Here is a 25,779-nt window from a genome sequence, read left to right on the forward strand (position 1 = left end):
AATCTAGGTGCTAAAATTATCAATAAATGAGGGCATGAGGAGGAGGAAGGTAGATGACGCAAAAGGAAGGGTAGGATGTGGTAGAGCCCCATGGCTTGTGTTTCAAAAGTGCCCGAGTGCAGTGGATGTGGGAAGAACAAAGGCCTGAGAGCATCAGAATCAAGGAGGAGACCTCTCCTGCCTCCAGGCCCAAGATAGGAAGAAGGCAGGAGAGCCCACACCCTTTGAGTGGGTGGCAAGAAGATGAAGAAAATGTTCAGAAAATAATGTGAGACTTTGGGGTGGCGGGGGGTGTTCTGATGAGAGTCCAGGAATCCAAAAAGGAGTGTGGATAGATTTAGAGGGTGGGGGAAAGACAGAAAAGAAGCTATAAAGGCCTCATGAGAAAAAGTGACATGGGATGACCTGGGATGTTGGGTCACTCATGGCATCAGGGGCAAACAGGCCATGTTGTGGAGAGGGCATCCTGGGAAGTGGATCTCAACGGATGGTTATTGTCATCACTGCCACTTGAGGGCTAGCCTGAGAGTTCTGAGTCAGGAGAACTGAGGGAAAAGAATTGACAATCTTTACAGGAGCACAAATTGAAACCAAGGTGTTCATTTCTGATCTGATTTATTCAGTTGTTCTTGTTCCCAAATTCTCCTTATGGTCCAGGTCCTGACTTCCTGGCATGGTTGAGTCAGTGTGATCCTCTGAACATTCTGCTACTTGGATCCATTTCCAAATATGAGCTCATCTCTGTACCAGTGCAATGTGTCTCTTTAAATCCATGTAAAATAAACAGACTCCGGAAATAAATATTTGGGGGATAGTTCTGGTTGCATTCTGCCAAACCTGGCTCAAACACTAAGGGCTTTTCATAGCATGAGCAGTAAATAAAACTACCTGAGCTTTATTTTCAGTGAAAACACCCAGACACATCCTCCCCATAGACAAACACATGGGAAAGAAAACATGAAATGAGGGAATATAACTGGAGCCAGAAGCCATGGTGTTAGTATTTTTCCCCCTGAAGAATATGGCCATCCCAAATCATGTTTTTTCACACTTCTCTGTCCTGAAACAAGCAAAGCTTGCCCCTGAGATGTAGTTCATCCCCTTGTTAGCTGAAGAATCGTTCCTCAAGCTTGAAGACCTGGTTCAAATGCCGTCTCCCTTTAGAATCCTCCCAGATCAACCTCTTTCTCCTCTGGCTAAATCATTGTTGCTCCAATATGTTCCCAGGCTTCTTTTTGGTTTGTTATAATCTGCCCCTTTGGGTCAACTCATCTAGCACTACTCTGGCTCCTTTCTTAAGTTCTGGGTCACCTAATCCTTCCCTTTCTCCACTCACCCCTCACCACAATTAACTTGCTGGCTCACATCTTCTTATCTCTCGGGCTTCTGCTTACAAATCTCTTTCCCTGACCCCTTATTTAGGGTAGGTCCTCCCTGTTACTCTTTATCTGTTCCCTGTTTGTTTCCTTTAAGCCTTGATCAAAATTGACCATTATTTCCTACTCCCTTTTCCAGATAAGCACACAGCCACATTTCAGCCTTCTCCACTTTCCTTTCTGATCTTCTGCAAATACTTCTCCTATTTCACTGATAAATCCAGAGATAGATACCAGGTAGAAATGAAAGAACCATTGCCAATCTATTTTCTGTCATCCAAACTGCATTTTCCCCCTGAAACTGAGTTTTACCTCTTCTTTTTCCATATCAATAACTAAAAGTATCAGATCATTGTTTACTGTAGGCCCTGTGTTTCTGAGTATAATTTCAGCCTACCATGGGACCCCCAGCTGCTGGCCCTCAGTGGGAAGTGAGACCTAAGGAGAAAGAGCTGTTTCTGACTTCCTCTATCTCTGAGCCAGGACCCTGTGGCAGCTCTTTCAGCGCTGAATCTCCTGAAACAAAGACCTGAGATTTGTGTGGAGCCTAAAGACAGGGTAAGTTCCTCCCAGGATTCTGAATCCTCCATCCTCTACTCCATGAAGCATCAAGAAGAATCTTCTTGAAATGCAAATCTGATCAGATCTGTCCTCTGCTTATAAACCCCTTCAAGGACTTCCCTTGCTGTCAGGATGAAATCCAAACCTCTTGATGAAGGTTGAGTGACACTGAATGGTTTTGAACCCCTGATCATCTCTATAGTTTCAACTTATGTTTCTTGGGATCTTTGAAGGCCCCATAATTAGCACCCTTTTCCCACTCAAGTTCTGACCAATGGAGAAATAGGACAAAGGACTAAGTAGATGGAAACTATGATCTGCTTAGAGATCAAGGCAGGTGGGAGGGATGTAGCTTGAATCTGTGCACTGGTGTGCTTACATGATCTGGGCCCCAGAGTTAGGCAGACTATCCTGTCCTCGTAAAGGCATGCTGCTCCAGGGGGGCTACTTTCCCCCATGCAAAGAGCTCTCCCTGGAGGGCCAGAGGAATCTCAAGCTCCCTGCAGGCAGTTCCTTCCCCTGAAAAAAAGGAAGACATTGAGCTATATCTGCCCACTATACACACCACTCGTACTCTACCCCAAGGAAGGTGAGTGAATGAGAGGTAGAAAGAGGCCCCAACTAAGGGTATTGCAAATGAAGTTTCCTCCACATGGAAAAACATCAGAAGAGGGGATCAGGGCTCAACTACACAGCCCTCACTCACTTCTTCATGCTGGCCACCTTGCCTCCTTTTAGTTCCTTATGCTTACCTCCTTCCCACTACAGGGCCATTGAACATAGTGTCCTTCTGACGGAATGTTCTTCCCTCACCCTTGACCCAGTTAAGTCCTGCTGATCCCTCAGCTCCCAGCTGGGACATCATATCCTTAGGAAAAATTCTCCCCACCCCCATTGCCCATTGCCACTACAAGATCAATCTACCATACCCCTGTCCTTCATAGGACTTGCCACAATTGTATCCAATTGTGTGTGCCTGCTTAATTGACATCAATCTTCCCAACTAGTCTGTAAGCTTCAAGAGGGCAGAGCCTGCCGTGGGGCTTGACACATATAAGCATTTGATAAATATTTGCTGAATGACATGAATGAATTAATGAACAAACACATCTTGGATAGAATAAATAATACATGTGCACAGGCACATATACACACATGCACGCATGCAAGCCAGGGACTTCCTAGAGGGAGCTACTAAAGTCCAAGTGGTCCCTTATTCTCAAGGATGCTGCTATAACCAGCCAAGTTTCTGCATTCACAGTTGCACTCTTTTCCTTGGAAATAAGGAAATCTGCCTGCAACAAGATTAACAGGGAGCACTTTCAGAATCAACACTCTAGGGGAGAGAAAGAAGCAGGAGTACCCAGGGAGAGCAACTGAATACAGTCATAACAGAGGCCTCCATGGAACCCATGGGAGCTTTGGAGTTGGAAAGACACAGACATCTCTAAAACCAAGGTAGGGGCCTGCCCTTTGTAACCCTGTTGATTGGTCATTGGATGCAGGTTGTTCTTGAGAGAGGGGTATAGTCTTGGGTGAGGTGTTTCTGTTCCCCTGAGGACAATTCTCAGAAAAGAACTCATCTGAGATCTATTAGCTGCCAACACTCCCAGCAGCTGAGGAAGGAGTGCTCAGCCCTGAAAGAGGAAGATGTGGGTGGAGCACAATAACATCCACTACAAAGACCCACTCACGACCTGATTCCCATATCATGCATGGGCTTGACCTCTGTTTAGAGATTCTTGTTCATTAGTTGCTAAGTCACTTATCCAACAAAACTTCCATCAGCACCTCTTATAGAGTGACCACTGAGCTTTGTCATATCTATAAAAAATATCTAGGTCCTCCACAAGAGTTTATCTAAGAGTTCAGGAAGGACACTAATCATAAGACCTACCAGCTGGGCATTATTCCTGAGCCAGACAGGATACTAAGTACTTTTGGGACTTATTTAATCCTTACATCACTCTGTGAGATTGATCATTTTATCCCCCTTTTACAAATGCAGAAAATGACTTGTCCAAGATTTCATAGTTCATAAGCAGCAAACTTATGCCTGACTCCCAAGTTCCTGCCCTAAAACAATGCCTTCTAACTGTTGCCTCTGAGAACAGAAACTTCCTCCCACATTGTGTTTGTTGGGAATGCATGAAACTGCAAGTAACAGAAATTTTAACTTATAGTGGCAGAACGAATCAAGATTTAATTTCTACCTATTACAAGACATCTGGAGGTAGCCCACCACTGGGGTTGGTTCAGTGGATGGAGTATGTTGGGCTTAACATCTCTGCAAGTGTCTTGGCCTTGTCCACATTCTTGTCATCTCATGGTTACAAAACCATAGTTGAACCTCTAGATACCACATCCATATATAAGACAAGAAGCATGGAAATAAGTAGCATTAATGATGACTTTCTCTTCCTTTTTATCAAGAAAAAAGATAAAAATTTCCAAGAAGCCATCCCCATGCCTCTTGTGTCTCATTAGCAAGTGCCACAGTCTGGCTGGGCAAAGTAACCGGGGGGTGACAAGCAACTTGTGAAGGTTGATACAGCAGGAGCCGCTTTATTACGGGACAGAGAAGTATATATACCCAACTAATTACACACAGCTTAACTTAATTACCATAAACTAGATACAGCAGCCAACCAATAAGGAATCCTCATTATCTTAATAATTATACACAGCTTAACTTAATTGACATAATCTAGACACAGCAGTCAGTCATTAAGGAATCTCCATCATCTTAATGGCTCGCTGGCGTTACTTCTCAAACCACTCCTTTTGGCAAAGTGCCAGGCGCCATCTTGACTTTTCTGTGGCCCTCATCAAGCAAGACTTCTCATGTGGCCACTTTCACCAAAAGGAGACCAGGAAAGCATGTATTCAGCCTTTTGTTAGCTTTGTCATAGCAGAAGGCAAGGTTTCTGGAGATAGAAACTCAATTGGCCAATCAGTCATATGAACCCCAACCACCTCAATCATCAGCCTGCTTTATAATCATTGTATGTGTAAGTGATGGTCTCCCTTTTAAGTCAAGCAAAGGCAGAAACTCCTTCTAATTTGTGTTTGCATCTCCAAAGTTTTGTTATCTAGTTAAGTAGGTGGTCCATAAATACATGGTTTACAGAATTAAAGAACTTGTTCGGTAGCTCCTGCTCCACTGCAGACCTATAGGGAAGAGACCACAATGGGCCCTTTATCTAGTCATGGGAAGAATGTGCTTTGGGAATTTTCCAACGTGTGTAGGTTTCTGAACTCAGGGTCATTCTTCAGAGCATTCTTAAGAAGTCCTAGAGCAGAGGTCTAAGGAAAGGTGTAAGGAATTGTAGGGAAGCCTGACAAATTTTCATGCAGCCCAAGGTCTTTATTTAGACTTGCTAATTAATAGAAATAACACAAGAGGCCTAATTCTATCCAATAGTTTCTCATGGTTAGGAATGGTCTTAAGAAAGTCACTTTATATACTTCAAGGCCAATGTTCTCATCTATAAAATAATAACCATCCTACTAAGGATAGTTCCTTAGAATTAGAAGGGACATTAATCTCACTTTTGTAAAGATTAGGAAATTGGGTCCCTGAGGGAAAGTGACTGACAGGTTTCCCAGCTATAAATCAAATGGAGTTGTCTGAATGAGCATTTACACAAGCACAAGAAATAACCATGACAAACCATCTCCTCACAAACTGCCACACCCTACTATTGGGTGGCTTATAATGACCTGAAAGAAGCTCAGAACACCTCTAGGCTGAGGCCTTACAGCATCCTCACTGAATCAAACTTAAGAATGGCCTTTTCTGATCCCAAGGAGTTAGATTCTATTGAGCTACATGTGTCCTGAAATAATGTAATTCCTATGGATGTCAACGACAGCAGACAGGCCAGCAAGACTAGTATCAAAGATTTTCTTCAGGCAATTTACTGAGCCTTTTAATTAGTCCTGGCAAAGTTCTGGACTTGTCATAGCCACTCTGTTTCCTGTACCCCTTAGGTCTAAATCAGTGGTGCCCACTACCAAAAAAGGCATTACCTGAGAGGGCATGATCCACTGGGAAAATACAAAGGGTCAAAAAGTCTCCCCAAATTCTAAATAAATTTGTATTTCACTCATCAAAATAAGTTCTATAGCTTGATGCGGTGGTACGTGAACATAGTCCCAGCTACTCGATAGGAAGGAGGATTACTTAAGCCATAAGAACATTCTGGGTAATGTAACCAGACCACATCTTTAAAAAATAGTAAATAAATAAAAACAAGTTCTACATATTTTTTCAAACTAATTTTTTAAAGTAGGAATACTTGTAATTCATTTGATCTAGAAAATCAAATGCTGGGAATCACTATTATAACAGTGAACAAATATAGTCAGCCTTCCATATCCATGAGTTCTACCTCCACAGATTCAATCCATCTTGGATCAAAATATTGGGGGGGGGGGGGGAATTGTGCCCATATGAACATGTATAGACTTTTTTATTGTCATTATTCACTAATCAATACAATATAACAATTACATTTCATTTACATTGTACCAGGTATCTAGTAATCTACATATTATTTAAAACATATGGGAGGATATGCATAGAGTATATAAAAATATTATACCCTTTCATATAGGGTACTTGAACATCTGCAGATTTTTATACTGTGAGGGATCCTGGAAACAATTCCCCATGGATACTAAGAGTCAGATATAATTAGTGTGCCATTTTTGTGCATTTCTATGAAGATGCATGATGGAAACAAAATAGTATGGCAAACAGAAAAGTGGATGGGAATTATGAAACCTGGCAGACATCCTCCATTATGATATTGGGCAATTCATTACCTCTCAAGGTCCTTAACGTTTCCTTAAGGAAGTAGTTCTCAGCATTAGTTGCATATGGGAAATACCTTGGTTCTACACACAAATATCCTGATTTAATTGGCCTAGGTATGGCCTAAACATGGAGATTCTTTATGCCCCAAATGATTCCTGTATACAACCATACTGAGAACCACTATTGCAAGGTAAAGGAGCTATGCTAGATAAGGTACAACACATACTAACCCATCATCATCTGTCACAGCCCTCCTCTCACACACCCACTGTAGACATCATTATTGACAGGGAGAGTGGAGGGCTCCTCCTGCTAAACCCAGCTGTTGTCTCGCTCTCCTCAACAGGACATCCATACAACCACCACCAATGGTCCATCCCTGGCACAAGGAATAGGATCTTTTTACCATTCTTAGATTAGAGAGGTTGCATCTCTAAAATTCTTTGAGGCTGAGATTTCCTCTTTAGAGGAAAAAGGGTAGTGAGCTCATATGCTAACTCATGCAACACTAGGTATCTCTTTGTTGATGTTTGGACATGCCACAGTGATAACACTGATGAATGAGGAGGTACTCAGGTTGAGGAACTAATCCATGCTTATCCTGACACTTGGCCAGTAAGTCATGTTCTACCTTCTGGAAGTAAAGGACTTTAAGGATTTACTGTGATAGTCTTAATAACCAAAGCCACCACATGCCTTCCACAGGTGATAATACAGAAATTGGCTTTTCAAATGGCAGAAATATCTAATCCACTCACAATAGAAAAATAATAACAGTGACATGGCTGCACTCAAGTGTGTCTGAGGTACCTAAGTGAAACAACTTTCTAAGTTTGGAATTGTATTTCCTGGGGAAAATTTGGGTGTGGGGTTTTGTTGATTTTGTTTCTGGAGGAGAGGGTATGGATCATAAATGAATTTACTGCTGAGCAGATGAACAAGGGAAAGATTTTACCTTGTAGCTGCAGCATCTCACTTTGTCTTTCGGTATTCCCAGGGTATCAGTACAAATAAAATATACCTGTAACAAATTATAATAATATAATACATACACAAATAAATAAATGGTACTTTATGAAGTGACTTCTGATCAATACCTTATAATTCCTGGTAACTTATAACTATAGCTTTAAGTTATTCATTGAGCAATGAAAAAACTGTTGGCTCTCTCATTCTAAAGATCTGTAGCCCTTTCAAGACAGAAGTTTCTTCAAGAGCAGAGATTCTCAATATCCAGGTGTCAGAAATACCTCTGGAGGTAATTTCAGACCCAGTGTTTTTCCACGTTTGATTTATTTCAAGGAAATAAAAACAGAACTAGTCAATACACCTTCCCACTAGCACACACCAAGGAAGTATCAAAACCACTCAAACACTCAGTACACTAGTTCTCAACTTTGGCTATGAGTTGCCTATGAAGCTTTGAAAGATATTAATGCCTAGTTCCCACCCTAAACATTGGTGTAATTTGTCTTGAGGGCAGCCTGGGCGTCCGGAGTTTTAAAGTTGCCACCAGAAACTTAATGTACACCCAAAGTCAAGCACCACAGCCTCAGTGAAACATCATCCACATTAAAAGGAGGGATAGCTACATAGATGAGAACATGAAATTTATCCCTTGTCTTTAGCTATTCATGCCCAATGTTATTTGGCTGGACTAAGAATTGGGAACCAGGAGGTAGGGGATTCTGGGAGAAGACTGATAAAAAAGGAGCAAACCCATCCATAATGAACAAAAGCCACATCTCAAAGAGACAAACCCTTCACTGAGACTATTCTGGAAGGAAGCAAAGGAACTGGATTATGGCATTTGAGAAGCAATACACAGATCCATCAGGGTCAGAAAAGATAACTTTCCCCATCTGCTCATTCATTCTGCTAAAGAGGATCCCCAAATGGGAGACAGATCCTACTCCTATAGTGAGATCAGGCAACTGAAATGAAAGAAATGAATGGGAAATTCTGGGAACTGATGATCAGCCTATTTGTTTATATTTTGCTCCTGGAACAGAGAGACCTTTGAATGTTTTCTCTGCTCAAAGCGTCTGTTTTCCACATGTCCCAAGTGCAAATAAAAGGAAAAAGAAAAAAAAATGGACTTGTAAGAAGTACGGGCCATAAAGCCTATTGGTCAAACATCCCCTTTGCCTGGTGCCAGACATTTACCTTTCATGTAGTCACAGCAGCTTAGCGTGAAAAACACTGGCCTATAAAGATCACTTTATGGTTAACAGTCCCAAAGGCAACCTTGTTGGAATAATTTTACCATCATCTGGGAGCTGTGTTTTCCAGCCCAGCACTAAGTTAATTTAAAATAAATGACCACTTCAGTGTCTTTGTGCTATATAAGATGGGGAGTGATTTCAAGGGAAAGGTAGATGCTTAACGGAGCGGGAAAATATATACTGAACTCACACCTGTTTTATACAAAAATTCTGGGCTTTATACAGATGTATCATTAAGTTGCAAATATAAGAGCCGAGTTCTTGCTCTGCAAACAATCCCAGATTGTGAAGGCCTTCGAGAATTTTCTTGATTTGAAAATGCATTTAATGATCTGTAAAAGGGCAAAAGAAAAATGTGGAATTCCACCTCAAATAATAATTCCCATGTTCAACACAGGGAAATAATGTATCGGTAATCATTAGGCTTTGTGTTTGTCTACATTCTCTCCAAGGAGGTTACATGATTCTATAGCAGAGAATCACCTCAAATAAATAGTTGCTTCCTAAGTTAGCTCTTTAGCACAGCGAGAGGTTCTTCTGTTTATGCTTCTCTTTTCTTCATTTTTTTCACATCTCCTGTTAGATCCCAGCTTCAGCTGAGTATAAAGCACTGACTTTTTTTTTTTTTAACTTTCTCTCCCTTAATTGATTCTTTCTTCCATGCAACATATATGCATTGGCTCTCCTTACTGTCAGGGGAAAATTCAGAATAATCTTTATTGATTTAAACTGGAAACAACCCAAATATTCCATCATTGGACCTGATTCTGACCCCTTTTCAGGTCCTGAAAGCCTCCAGAGTGCCACTTGCCCGGTTTACCTTTGTGGCCATATCACTCAGGCAACCCGTTTGGCCAAATGCAATTCAATGCAGTGTGACTTTTCCTTTGTCTTTGCTTCATTGGGTTTGCCCCTAATTCTTGCCATTTCTCTCTATATAACTTCAGTAAAATCAATCCTTGCTTTTCCATTCAAACCTACACTTCTAGCTGGAAGGGCAGGTCAACTTATATTCACCCTGATGTGTGAGTAGTGAATGACTTGGTGACCCTCCAACCCAATATTCCTTAAATATTTGTTCAACGTTTATTTAATGGAAGTAAAGAGAAAAACTGGTTTTTTATTAATGAAATTTTATACTTTTCTATATTCAGTAATGAGGGATTAATTACGATGGTCTTTAGAATCAGAAAATATCTCAGAAAGAAACTGAACCATGTAAAGATCTGAGCAAAAAGATAAAGCACTTATTCTCAACAAAAAGTATCATGTTGTATTACTGTTTCAAAATATCCAATCACTACAAATACCAACTTCCTACAATTCTCAATAGGAACTCGTCTCAGGGTTGATGGTACAGACAGCCAGAACACGCAACTTACATGTGCGTGTATGTTGTAAAGATACTCAAACATGGTATAGAGGAACATGTCTTTAATTTCAACACTAGCACATTTCCTACTTTAGTGGGAGGAGAATTAATTTATATTTAGCCAGTTATGGAAGACATCATCTGGAAGACTGAGTTCATCTGCACTCCATTTCCAGAATGTTCTTGTTTACATATTGACATCTGGGTAGCTTCCCAACCAGCAACTCCCTAAACTTAGCTCTGTCCTTAGCCCAAGGTCTGCTCATATTACATGAGGACTGCTACTGATTCTTCATCATTCACTTCTACTAATGAACAGAAGTTCCAGCCTCCATTTTCTCTCCCTTCAAGTAAATTCCCATTAATCTGGTTTACCTTGTCCTGACTGCCATTCAGTCACTGAAATCCAAAATAGACTTCCCTGTGCTTCAGACAGTTTGTAAAGGAGGTTGTAAAGAAAACCCAGGCTCCCTGAACTAATGCAGCTGCCACACCTAGGGGATGTTTCTCTGGATGTGCAGTCTGCGCTTCCACAGCTACAGGCAGCAGAAAGGAGCAATCTCTGAAGGTACTTCCTGGCTCCACCGCGCCCCCTGCCCCAGGGAGATATCCGCCACTGCAAGTAATTTTTTTCAGTAGAAGCTGGTGCGGTTAAGTACCCTGCACACCAAAGTGAAAGGCGAATTATGCTGATGAAATAATAATTTCACCCATTATATGTGTATCTTGGGAGAAGAAATCATTTCCTCTTTTTAAAAGTGAGGCAAATCCATTAAGGGCCTCTCTGTGATGAGCCTACTTAGAAATAGGTCACTTGCCTCCAAAGCACAAGGGAAGACTGTGCTGCATGAATGCCCAAGAGCACACATTCTGGCCAGGACAGCAAGAAGAGAATTGAGACCTAATCCTGCCTCTGACAGCTGACTGATAACCCGTGGACAGCCGCTTAGCTCCTTGAGGCCATTTCCTTATTTGTAAAAGAAGAAAAACTGCAGTCAATCTACCACACTCTATGATAGTCAGAAATAAAAGACGTACATAATATATATATAATGGGGCGGGGATTGTGGCTCAGCGGTAGAGCGCTGGCCTAGCATAATACATATAAAACATGTTTATATATGTATATAATAAACCAACTCTGTTTTCCATAACCTACCACATTTCAGATGGGATGTCAAAAAGTGAATTAAATTAATTATCTTTCAATCTGATCAATCTGAGGGAAAATCATTCACCTTTACTGCAAAAAGAAATGCTAAAACTGGTGGTTTTACTGAAAAGAATGTGTGTGTGTGTATGTGTGTGTGTGTGTACGCATGCACATGTGTAAATTTATGCTATTAAGAAACTTGCAGAAAACCTATCATGACAGCATTAACTTGTTGATTTAATATCTCTATCCAATACACTGTTTTTCACTTTTTAAGGGAAGTTCTAACATGCCCAATTTCATCCTAATTTATTTCCCAGTTTACTCAGGCATTAACCTTACACCTCATCCTGCTTCTGCTGCTGAGACCCTTTACCAACATCCCTTCTCTCCACCTCCTCTTTTTCTCCACCCCCCTCCACCCATGGTTAAGGGAAAGACACAGAGCTGGCAGGCAGCATGGTTCCCTCAGGCCAAGGCTACCTCTGCCCATCTCCCACAGGAGAGATGGATTTTCTAGCCTGATTAGTTTGGCCAGAAGACATTCTTGGGATATTCTGTTATTTGGGTAAGGAAGGAACAGTAACTGTGCCTTAAAGCAGGAACCCTAAGCTCTGATCCTCTCTGGGCCTGCTTTGCCTTTGTATGCTTAGGAGCTTGGCTGCCCCCAAGGGCACAACAGTCATCCTTACTCTCTTCTATGCCAAGAACTGAGGTGGAGCGGGAGACTCAAGGACTCCACAAGGCACAGAAATCATTCTCTCACTGGGTGAATTTGTACCTTCTCTATTCCTGACACATTCCTAGCCACTTGCCCCCAAACAGCAACCAGGCCTCCTAATCCTTTTGTGGAGAAGCATATTAGAGTAGTAGTTATGGGATCAGACTTTGGGCCCCAACTGCCTGACCTTCCACTTACCACTTTTGATACCTCAACAATGTCTTCTCCATGTTTCAGCTTCCTCACCTGAAAAGTTGGTAGATGAATCATTGTTTGTGCTCCATTTAGAACAGTTCCTAGCACATAATAAGTAGCCCATACATGTTAACTCCTATTCTCATTAGTACCACTCTTTACTATTCTCTTTGAACCCATGTTGCTGGGTAGGAAAGATGGGTTGGGGTGAAAAGAAGCCTCCCCTCTCTTTCGTACATATCCTTCCTTGCAGCTGGATGACATGTTACAACAGGGCCTGTTCTCAGACTGACATTTAACCCCTCTTTCCTCAATGTCCTTCCTCTATGCAGCAGCCAGAGGGCAGTGTGATCCATGGTCTGCATTTGGGGTACTGAGAAGATATCACATAGGCCCCCAAATCAAAAACTGCATGAGCTACACCAGATTTCACCAAGCCTCCTCTTGGGTGTCCGTGGGCACTCTATTAACAAAGAGGTTCTTTGTTCCCATTAATCTATCATTTTTTTTTTCAAAAACTTTACGTGTCAGGGTGAGGGCAGTTATTTTGGAGGTCAGAATGCCATTCCTAGGTCTCTGATCCTAAAGCCATCCCAAAGGCAGCAAATACACAGCTTTATCCATCATGGGCAAGGCACAGAGGAACTGTTCTAGATCCTGGGCACACAAAAGTGAGCCAGGTTCATCCTTACTTTTGAGAAGCTTATAATCTAACAGATGAGATCATTTCTCTACAGAGTGGTTCTCAAATACTGGTTAAAACCAGAACTCCCTAGAGGGTTTGTTAAAACACATATGATTGGGTCCTGACCTCAGTTTCAGATTCGCTGGGCTTGGGTGCTGAGCATATGGGTTTCTAAGCAGCTTCCAGATAAGGTGATGCTGCTGGGACGAAAGCCACAGGTCAGCTTTGTTACAGGAAGGCAGAGAACACCAGAGATCACAGATAAATCTATTCTGCCATAGAATACCATGGCAGCACAGATAGATGCACCAAAATTATCCAGGAGCCAGGCTAGGAAGGGGCCCCCTAAACATGATCCTCCCTGCCAAGGACTCTCAGAATCACCCCTGCCCAGAAAAGTCCATCACTTTATTCTAGTTACTCTGTCTAGACTACCTTTATCCCACCTCTTAACCTCCCTGCTATCCTTGGGGCACCCAAATTATCCTCAGGTGAACCCACAAAAAGCTCAGCTGTTAATGCAGGAATGTTCAAAGGTGGGGCATAACCACAGGAAGTAGGGGACAGAAGGCATGCCCTTGGAGATTATATTTTGTCCCTGGCTCCTCTTTCACTTTCTCTGCTTCCTGGAAAGATGGGTGAGCAGCTGTCCTCCACCATACCCTTCCACCATGATGTTCTGCCTCACTACAGGCCTAGAACAATGGAGTTGCTGAGACCTCTGAAACCATGAGACCATTACAAACTTTTCTTTTTCTTAGTTGTTCTTATTGGATGTTTTGTTCACAGCAAGAAAAAGCTGACTAATACACCAGGCAGGGCTATCCAAATTATTTCCTGGAGGACATGGGCCTATACAGGGTCCTAAAGATTAAGTAGGGATTGGCCAAACCGGAGCAGCTTCTGAGCCTGGTGCTCAGACAAGTGGTCTGAACTGGAATTGAAAGTTTGGCAGTCATCTATCTTCAGAACGACTTGGAATATGGAAATATGTAGTTTTATTGGCCTTTGATAAAGAGCTAGTCCAATGCCAACTGTGTCACGAAAGGGCCTGGAAACCACAGGAGGGAGCTTGGTTAGCCAGGGTGTGGTGGGTCCTTTCAGATAATTCAGGATCTTTGGTCCATAAAAGCCATGACCCAGTGTGGGAATAAACCAGCAATCAGAACAAGGACAGATATAATAATCAGATAAAGAAATGCATCTGTGGGATAAAAAGTAGAAAGCCTAAAAGGAAATAGCTTTATAGAAGAGACTTGTGAAAAAATAACAACTGGGAATTGCAATAGACCTAACACGGAGGGGTGATACAGCTTTAGGGAAAAAGTGTGGCCTTTAACATAAATCTGCGTTCAAGTACCTGGTAATAACTAGAATACAATTGGCATACCATGATGGTTGATAAATTAATTGATCTATAAAAATATTTTCACATTCTATGAATTTGGTGGCCCAGGAGACCACAATGCATCTACCCTTTAGTGGGATGGTTCGATTCTCAGCATCGCATACAAATAAATGAATAAAGGTCCATCAACAACTAAAAATATATACAAAATTTTAAAAAAGAAAACATTTTGAGATCTGTCATGGAGCCACAGGAAAGAATAAATCACTCTGAGAAGTAGTGAAGAAGTTTTGGAGGAACAAGAAGTTAGACACATCCTGGTGCCTCCCTCCTCCCCCAACCTCTTCCATCACCACACGCAGAACCAGAGCAAAAGCTCCAGGGCAAGTAGAGGGCATGTTGAGGGCAATATGGAGAGAAACAAGGGAACACCAGCATGGGAAGATGGCTTTCCTGAATACAGGGGAGGGAACATGTCAAGTTTTTCAGGAAGCCCCATGCCCAGCACAGCAGCCCATCCAATTTGGCAGAGTGCCAGAGGCGCACCTTGGCAGGGGGAGAAGCAGCTGTGGTACCTGGAGGTTGTTGGCCTAACTCGTGTTCTTGCAACTCCTGTCTCCATTCTGCACTACAATGAGGGCTTCCCACATGTCCACAGACCCTCCAAAAATGTTTCCCTTTGAGTCTCCTTGGGCCAGGTATATATACACTCGTGGTCTGGGAGAAGAGATACAAGGCTCTAGAAGCAGGCTCAGGTTGTTTACCAGGAATTTCAAAGTTCTGCTGTATCCTCCTTTAAAAGGCAGGGAATAGTAAAATACCATGTCCCTGAATGCTCTCTTTTTGTTCCCAAAAACCTAGCCAAGTTAAGGGAACAATAAGAGCAAGCCTGGGCCAGACTATCCAGATACATATTATCCTGAAGGACACTGGCTTTCTCTTACACACACAGGGAATAAGGGCAAGTTAGTGTCATCTGTAGAAAGTTACTCTCTTGCATGGACACCATGACAGTTGCTCCTTGGGATGCTGATCATGCAAGCCAATTAAGCAAGCTGATGCTGATGATGTCACTGCTTCTATAGTCTAACATATAAAACCCCTCTCTCAGGTGGTGACTGGAACAGAATCAAGGGCACTGTGCAAGTCACTCATCCAGCCAGATGCCACTAGACAAAGGTGCCATGAGGAATGGAGGCACTCTTGCCTGAGGTAGCAGTGTGAGGGATGGAGGTGCTGCTTGGTTAGGTACCAGAAGGGATGGAGGTGCTGCTGGTTTAAACTGTCACCACTGAGCTATTCTTGTAGCAGTCCCTGATCTCCATAGGCTTTCCCCTATAAATCATATGTCTTGCACACCATCACTCTTGGACCTTCAGCAGCCTTCCCACTGCCCTGGCACAACTGGCCTAGGGGTGTGACACCTGGGCACCCAAAGTATGAGCTAGAGAAAGAGCACATTCTCTTGGCATCTCTTTCCTACTATGAATTCTTTGCTGGTTGGTGCAGCCAGAGGAGCACTAGAAGGATGCCCTCCAAAGGGTAAGGCCCCAAGCAGGGGCTTCCATTGACAGAGCCTCAAAGAACTCCAAGAAGGAATCTAGAGAGACCTTCTGAACTGGCACTGATGAGTTTCCGTGGCTGATGCATGATGTGCAAGCAGTTTAGAAGTTCCCAAGTGCCCTGGTGGGAGCACAGAGATGGAAAGAGGAAAGAAGGACTGAGGAGGCCAAGGATAAGGAAGACAAGAGCCCCAAAGGCAGGGACCTTGAGATTGGAGCAAAATCAAGGCCCACAGTCAGCAACTGCTGATGCCAGCATTTGACCCATAACTAGACAGAACCAGTAACACCAGCTATGGATTTAGTGAGGACAAATACTAGTACAGAGATAAGAAGATGGAGACTCTTCAACCATAGTTAGCAAGGATCCAGAAAACACAAGCCAAAAGACCACATGCCTACATGCCAGGAGACAACCTGGAGTGAAGAAGGGGAACAGGAAATTTTCAAATCCAAGAACTTATGTGGAAGACAATTAACTAACTTGAAAGAGACAATTTAAACTGGAAAGAATGCTAAGTGATTAGCCAAACATAGATAAGTATGCCATATGTTCTCTCTCACATATAGAAGCTAAAACTTAGTTGACCCTAATTTACAATTGTGGTTACTAGAAAGGTAGCAGAATACAACACTTACTAATATGGCATTATGTAAAAATGTGGATGTGTAACCGATGTGATTCTGCAATCTGTATTTGGGGTAAAAATGGGAGTTCATAACCCACTTGAATCTAATGTATGAAATATGATATGTCAAGAGCTTTGTAATGTTTTGAACAACCAATTAAAAAAATAAATAAATAAAAATTAAAAAAAAACAATTGTGGTTACTAGAAATTGGGAAGGGTATAAGGAGGTCAAGGGGTGGGCATGGAATAGGGTAGTTGGGTTTAATGAGTGCATGCTATATGATATATGGAAATATCACATTGAACCCCATTAATATGTACATTAAAATGTGTTAATAACATTTTAAAATAAAATTCACATCTGTTCAAAAACTGAAACAAACTAAGACAGATATCATCATCCACTCTACCCACACTCCTTTTACCACTCAAGGAGGATCTAAAGAGCAAGATCAGGCCAGGCAAGGAGGCAGACTATAATCCCAGCTACTTGGGAGGCTAAGGCAGGAGGAACACAACTTCAAGGCCAGCCTCAGCAAGACTTGGAAAGACCCTATCTCATAATAAAAAATAAAAAGGGCTGGGGATATAGCTCATTGATAAAATACCCCCAAGTTCAATTCCTAGTAACCCCCCCAAAAAAAATCAGTTTACAGTAGCATTTCCAAATCTTTTTCATATGGTGGCACAGATAGAAAATAGTAATACTTGTATGGAATATGGAGGAAAGCAGATTAGGAGGCTAGGAGCCCAGGAGCCCAGGGCTTGCTGAGCTGCCTGGAGGTAAAGAGTATCCATATCTCCATTTGCAGGTAAATGGATGGCGTTAGAGAAGACAATGCTAAATGAAGTTAGCCAATCCCAAAAAAACAAATGAATGTTTTCTCTGTTATAAGGGGGGAGGGGGGTGACTCAAAAGTAGGATAGGGAGGGAGAGCATGGGAGGATTATATTATTTCTAGATAGGGAAGAGGGGTGAGAGGGAAAGGGAGGGGAAAGGGGATTAGCAAGGATGGTGGAATGTGATGGTCATCATTATACAAAATACATGTATGAAGATTTGAATTTGGTGCCACCATACCTTATATACAAACAGAGATATGAAAAATTGTGGTATATATGTGTATTTAGAATTGTAATGCAAAAAGAAAAAGAGTACATGTATAATGGCATAAATTGGTGTGAACATACTTTATATACAGAGATAACGAAAAATTGTGCTGTATATGTGTAATAAGGATTGTAATGCATTCCACTATTGTCATACCTTATATACAAACAGAGATATGATAAATTGCGATATAAAGGTGTATTAAGAATTGAAATGCAAAAATAAAACAATAAGAGAGCTCATATATAATGGCATAATTTGCCGTGAACATACTTTATATACAGAGTTATGAAAAATTGTACTGTGAATGGATAATTATGAATGTAATGCATTCCACTATTGTCATATATGAAATTTTAAAAAGGTTAAAAATTAAGTAATTAATAACTAATTAATTAATGTTTAAAAAAGAGAATATCCATATTTCCACTTCTGCAACTCAGTTGCCACCTTGAACCACAGATCATCAGTGAGAGGTCCTGAGCTATGGAAAATAGAGCCTACATGTTCCTCTGCACACAGAAGTTATAGACCCAGATACAGGATAAATGAATGAATTGCTGTACTAATGAATCTACATCTCATCACTGTCTAACTTCAGTCAAGGTACTTAACTTCCCAATTTCTCTTGGAAAAGTAGAGATAGTAAGAGCTACCTTGAAAACTAATTTGTGAGAATTAAATGAGGCAAGGTAGATGTAGCCTTTAGGGCAATTAGTATAAATTCAATCAATGTTAGCTTTTTGAACTGCTTCTCCCTATCTACTTTAAGCAGACCCTCCCAGGGGGGACTAAATTAGCTAAATGGGCAAAACTCAGCTTTTTGCCTTCGCCCCTTAGGGCCCATCCCTGGTAGAACCTGATGTCCACAATTATCTCAGAGTGTTCTGCCTGGCTGTTGACTACACAGCTCTAACCCCCACTGGCATCTTGTGTACCCATAGGGTAAGCAGGCTTTTTTCTTGATTCATTCTTCCTTAGGCCCCAAACCTTATCCTCCTTTCCTTCACAGCCCACTGGTCCCCATTTTCTTTCTCAGAACCTGCATCCCACTCTTAGAGGATGCAGAGGAAAAGACCAAAACAATATTTCCTGAATGGAGGACAGCATTTGGGGGGGAGAGGCTGGCATTGGAAGCCTACCAGGATGACTTGGGAGTCCCGCCAAATCTAAGAGAACTTCAGTGACCTATAATAAAAGGATTTTTTGACCTCAGAAGTTTTTTTGTAAAAAAAATTAAATCCTTCCCTGAAGATTGATATAGTCCCAAATCCATCATCCTATCTCCTTGCGGTACATGTTTATCTCCAAGTGTCTACGGGCCATGTCATCAAATCAGCACTCAGAAAGCTCTGAGACCAAGATCCCCAGTCAAGGGATTCCACCTCTTGGGTCCCCTTCTTCCTCCGGGAGAAGTCTTTTCTGCTGTCCTTTAATAAACTTCTAATTTCTACTCTGAAAAAAAAAAAAAAAAAAAAAAAAAGATCCCCAGTCAGCCTGCACTGAAGTTGCTAATGAGTAACAGAAATGTAATTAAGGCTTTTCATTGAACAATGAGTCAACCAAAGCACTTGAGAAAGATATGACATTTATAAGGACATTTACATTTTTGTGCTAAAATAGTATTTCAAAACTCCATATTAGGTCACCAAATATAGTTCTATGTGGAATTAACCACATTTTGTGTGTAACTCAGCATCTTGTGTTGTTAAGCCTTGTGCTCTTAAAATGTTTGAGTTTGCACTAGGATCAAAGCAAGACAGGCAGCTCCAGAGGGGAAAATATATACATATATCAAGTGGGTCATCAACTAATGTGAATGGATTAGATGCCCCGAGTAACTTGAGAGACTGTGTTACCCTGAGGGTAATACATAAAAGCCTAAGAAGAACTGAAAGGCAGGAAAGTTTGCCTACTTGACAAGAACATGGCTGAAGATACTGACTAGCCAATGAATTGCTTCTAATCTGCCCTTCCTGACAGTTCATTACTTTCTTTCCTAAATGTGCTATATTCTAGACTGTCTTCTCAGAGGATGAGAAAAAATGAATTGAACCTTATGAAATATAGATTAAAATCTCTCCACGGACATCCAGAAGGATCATTGCTTAGGGAACTCACAAATGGTGACCAAACCAACAAGAAATGGATGGAACTTGCTGTCCTAACCAGAAGTGCTCCCTAAATTTTAATACCTTTCACATTTCTCTCTTTCCTTTGAATGTATGATTTTAGCAAAGCAACTAATGCATGAAACTTTAAAATCTAACCTTTTTTTCTGGGAGACACTTAGAATATGTAGACATAAGTAATATCTTATTTTAAGTAAATGGTAACCAGTACATTGTGCATGAAGCACAAGGCCATCTTCTTTTTAGAATCCTGAGAGTGTGGCTATCATTTCATTCTTCTCAGTGGAATACAGTTTATTTCTCAGGTGGTGAACTCTCCTACTTAGCTGAAGTTCAGCACACCCAAGGCTGACCTATTGCACCTACAACTACTCTGGAAGGTTTGGGTTTGGGTTTCTGTGGTCATTACTACTTGGCCAACTGGCCTACTCAAATAAGACTACTTTTTTTTTTCTTTTTTGTGCTGTAGATGGAAACCAGGACCTCAAAGATGCTCAGCTAAATACACACACTACCTCTGAGCTACTCCTCCAGACTAAATCAGACTACTTGTAAGAAAAAGGTTGGGGTAATGAAATCATTACATTGCAAGTCAGGTTTTCTTTCGGACTCCCCTTCCCAGAGCGAAGTACCTACCAAACATTTTTGTCATGGTATTTAAGACTGAGGGACTAGGTAGAGTCAGTGTGTGAATTCACTTGTGTGACAGAAACCCCAAATAACACTGATTAAACAAGATAGAAACATATTTCTCATATGAAAGTTGCTGTCAAACACATGGCCCAGGTGAATTTTTATTCCAGTCAGCAAAATGGGGGCGGGGGGAGAGGATACTTTCCTTTTGAGGTTTATGATTTAAAAAAAAAATGACACATCACTTCTATTTATATCTCATTGGCTAGTACTTAATGATATGGTCACACCTGGCTGCAAGTGGGTCTGGGAAATGTAGTCTTTATTCCAGGATAGCTTTCCTGATAATGTACATTCAGGCTACCATTACATCAAGGTAATTTCCCATATGACAATTGTGAAGCCAAAATAATTTGTTACTTTGGCCAGATTCTTCCCATTCTTTACTGGTGTTGGTAAAGAATATTCCCTTCATTTTATAGCTTCAGGGAGCAATATGTATATAAATGATGTTCTATATTTGGGGTCTGTATTTCTCAGTTTAAGGAAAATCTGTAGACAGAATGAAATGCTTGAAGGAATTATCAAGATAATTCAAGGTAAAAACATCAAGATCTTAGAAGCCACTCTTCTTATTTTGAGAAGCTTAAGCCAGAGGGGCCCTATGGGAGAAAAGTCTGGCATTATGTTGAGAAGCGCTAATGTTACTAGCAACTAAGCGGGGGAATCTGCTTGGATCCTGGCTGGCTGGATTCAGCAGCCGCCCACATATAAGCAAATGATGTAAAAAGGAAAAATGAATTTAATGTGGTTTGGCCAAAACTGGGAGAAGCAGTGAGTCTGTCTCTCTGCTGGTCATACAGAAGTAGTTACAATTTATAGAAACAAAAGCCAGGAGATAAATATATACTAGATTTAGCTAGCCAGAGAAAATGTCACAATTCTTGTTTTCTTGGTGTCTACCAGGGCCAAGGGGTAGCTTCCGGGTTTCAATTCCCTGCATGAGAAAGTGTAGAGAGAGAAAAATATAACTTTTAACAGGAAGTTGAAGGAAAAAAACAACCTAAGACTTGTAGTTTAAATGGAGTCATGTTACACTAAGTAACAGAAAAATCTCTTTCAATTAGTAGGGCTCAACAACCCTACTTGCATGATCAACTTTATGTGTTGGTAGAAGGAAATACTGATTACATTGTAGATTCTGAAGTCAATGACTGGTTAAGACAATGTTTAGGAACAAAAAGCAGTAGTCAATCTCAAAAATTAGCCTGCCTGGATCCCTAGGTTCGACAAACGTGCTACCTCCATCATTCCCTGTAGCAAGGATACTGGCTGTTATTCTAGATAACTCTAGGATGAGAACTTAAGACTGAGAAATCACACTTTGAATTTCACCCTGAACTCAGGAAAAGATACTAAAAAACTCCTTACCTGTTGAATTTTTATGTCTCCTAGGAGAAATTATCTAAGCAGTGGTACCTAACGTTCATTATCCATTAGAATTGCTAGAGGAACTTTCTAAAATACCAATATCTAGTTCCAACCTCAGGGTTTTAATTCAGGTATTTTTAGGTGGGGGCAAGGAATCAGAATTTTTAACACTTCTCTAAATTATTCTAATGTGCAGCCAGGGTTGAGTATCAATAAGGAAACTCCTACCTGGTTTTTGAAGTGAGTGATTTTGACTGATCCATTCCAGTCCCTACAGGTTTGTGCAGTCAATATTAAGAGATATCAAGTGGATTGAGCAAGGAATGCCTTATCACACACCCACAGCTCTCATGCTGAGTGCTGGGACAGGGCAGATATAATAAATGGAGGGAAAAAATACAACAAAGAAGTCAGCTAAGAACATACTCACTTTGTACAAGGAATCCCCACTAAAGTTATGGGCTTATTTTAACCCTTTGTTGGGGCTCAGAAGGCAATATTCCAAAGTGTGCTGAGCACTCTGAATTAAAGAAAATTGGAAGGCCTTAGAAGCTGCCTCAGAATCAAGGTCTCTCTCACCTTCATTCCCCACCCCCCAAGCACAGGAGAGTCAGTCTCTCTCTCTCTCTCTCTCTCTCTCTCTCTCTCTCTCTCTCTCTCTCTCGTTCCCCAATCTGACTGAAGGAATGTCTTCCAAAAGAAATTCAACTGTCTTGGACTTCCTCCCTGAAATCTCATTAACCAGGGAAGATTAAATTTATATCACAAGAAGGAAAACAGGAATGTCACCACACCTAGACAGACCTTGTCACAAACACTTGCTTTTCTTCCACTTCCCATGCAAATCATTTACAAACTATTGTCTGTTCTTTGAAGCCAATCATGTCCCCCTTAAATCATTTATTCCCCCTCTAAAATTGCCTACAACCATCTCTCTACTCTCCTCTACCAAGAGGGCATTTAAGCCCCAACCATCTGGCCCATTTTCGCATGGTTCTTATGCACGTGCACAAATTAAATAAATGTGTAGGCTTTTTCTCCTGTTAATCTGCCTATTGACAGCTTGTTTCAGCAGACTTAAAGACTGGAACCTTCAAAGGCAGGAAGGAGAGATTCCTTTCTCCCCTATACCTACACAAGAATCTGAAGTAGATGTGGAACATAAGATGATTCTAGGGACCAACTCCTCTTTCAGTCTTCCTTAGGGGCCTAATATTGAATGCTGTCTGAAACATCACCTGAACTATTTGCCTTTTCACCTCGGTTTCCACCCCTTTCCTACAGTAATCCAACACTCTAGTCAAGCTGGACCACTCTTCTTTCCCAGTGTCCCAATATTTTCATGAGGTCTCTTTCATCTCCCGAGTAGAATGTGGTCCATGCCCCTGCCCCCACCTAATCACATGTATCCTATTCTTCCTTATTTTATTTTACTTGTATTCTAGTCTTTTCCTCCCTTAGCAGCTCACTCAGACTCTGGGAATAAAGGTTTTTCTTAAGTCTACACATGCTAAGAGAAATTGTTCTAGGTGTTTCATCTACTATTTATCTGTCAGTATGGCATCCACTATCCTAAATGACTCTCCTCCAGCTTCAATAACTGAGTCATTTGACATTTCAGAATAAATAAATATACCTTTTAGGGGGGGAAAATGTCCCAAATTTTCTCTATAAAGAAATTATGAGGCCAGGCACAGTGGTGCATTCCTGCAATGCCAGAGGCTTAGGAGACTGAGGCAAAAAGATCATGAGTTCAAAGCCAGCCTTAGCAAAAAGTGAGGTACTAAGCAACTCAATGAGACTCTGTCTCTAAATAAAATACAAAATAGGGCTGGGGATGTAGCTCAGTAGTTGAGTGTCCCTGAATTCAATCCCCAATTCCAGAGAGAGAGAGAGAGAGAGAGAGAGAGACTATGAGGAGGAGGGGAAAAAAGAAAAAGGATGGGTTATGTAATGGGGGACACTTGAAGTTCTTCCAATGACTAGAGTTTTTATATGTTTTCAGCAAAGGAAATAATGCTTTCTGGATGCCAAGTAGCTTTTCAATTAAATGAAATCCTGCATCTTCAGGGAGGCATAAGCCTTCCTATTTAAGCAGCAGATAAAAGGAAAGAGGATGGACACAAGGTTTTTACTCCTAAATACATTCCTAGTTTTTAAACTATATAAGTTGGCCATATATTCTACTTCCTTATAGAAAATGGGAATAATGACTATATCCAAAGAATCTGTGAGGATCAATGGACTAATTTTACTGTCATAATAAAATTACACAATTGATAATTATATTTATATGACTCTAGAATTCACAAGTTTTCTGATGCATTGCCTCATGTGAGACTCACAACAACCCCAAAAGCAATAGGAATCACAATTCCACTTTATAGAGCATGAAACTGAGGTGCTGGTTCCTAGTGAGAATAGAGTGGCCAGGGGTTCTTCCCACCCAACCATGCTGTTAACATGCAGGGCAAAGCCGAGCAGACAACTCCCATTCAGTACCCAGGTGGGAGTACAGCAGTTAGGGGCGCAGACTTTGAAATCAAACAGAATAGAATGGACCAGGATTCTAGCTCTGCCTCTCCACAACCCGAGGCAAGGTACTTACTAATTTCACTTGGTAGTAATCTCCTAATTTGTAAAATGGAAAATCATAATACCCATATGGTTTTCCTGAGGATTAAATGAATTTGTGACATGCTTAACACAAGGCTGGGCACAAGATAAACTCTTAATGAATGATAGTTATTAATATTAATACAGGGGTCATACATATAAGAAATAGTTCATTGTGCATTGCAAAGTGTTCTGCAATTATGGCTTCTAGTTAAATACACAGCCTAATGGAAAAAACATCTGGGAGTTTTCTCTGATGGAGGGTAAACACTAATTTGAAATGAAAAATCTGTGCTAAACCATTGTACCTCAAAAAGGACTCCAATATTTTTTCAAGGTTATGTATTCTGTTACCAGAAGTGCACACACTAATCAAAGTTGGGTTTTATTTATTTTAAAATACTTTGCATTTTAAATTTCCACCAATAAACCTTTTCCCTGGATTACCCAACATTTCACTGCACACTTCAGTAATCTTTACTTGTTAATCAACCACCTTGAGTTTGTCCCTCTGTATTTATTGTGCCTGTATCTTATTATTTCTTTGGTAAAGCTTGTGTTTCAAAGGATTTTCAGAACAACTCAATCACAAAAATATGCTTCTGTGTGACATCTAGGATGTTAGGTTTTAACCCAGTGGCAAAATAATTTTAATTATAAAAAAATATATGAAATGGAATCCCGGTGACAGTTAAACAAATCTGTAATTATCCAGCCAGTTTGTAAATCCCTTCTGTCTCCCTTCTCATTCAATTTGCAGACCCCAATGTCATCTCATTAAATCAACAGCTCAGATGTGCACACAAATGTCTTACACCAAATACACATTTCTCTTTCCACCTCTCTCCCAATATCTAAGCCTTTCTTACATTGTGGCAACATCAAATTAAATCAGGGGGAGAAAGTAAATAAGGAAATCAGGTAGCAAAAGCAACTGCAACTAAAGCTCCAGGCCAACACTCCCTAGGTGTCAAAAAGGAGATGATGTGAATATAAATGATGTGTGTGTGCAATTCGATAATTATTGAATTCTCCCCACTTGCTAGGTATATTTCTAGCACTAAGCAACATAACTGAAAGATATAATCTTAATAAATATTTATCAAAAGAATCAAGGAATTACTGAAATCACATACTGCAACATCTCTTACATGATGCTATGATCCCACTTACTCAACATTACTATTTAAGAATTTGTTTTAGTA

Source organism: Marmota monax, unplaced genomic scaffold (assembly GCF_021218885.2).
Source record: "Marmota monax isolate L192 unplaced genomic scaffold, Marmota_monax_Labrador192_F-V1.1 WCK01_AAM20220418_F8-fsc00003, whole genome shotgun sequence".
NCBI lineage: Eukaryota > Metazoa > Chordata > Mammalia > Rodentia > Sciuridae > Marmota > Marmota monax.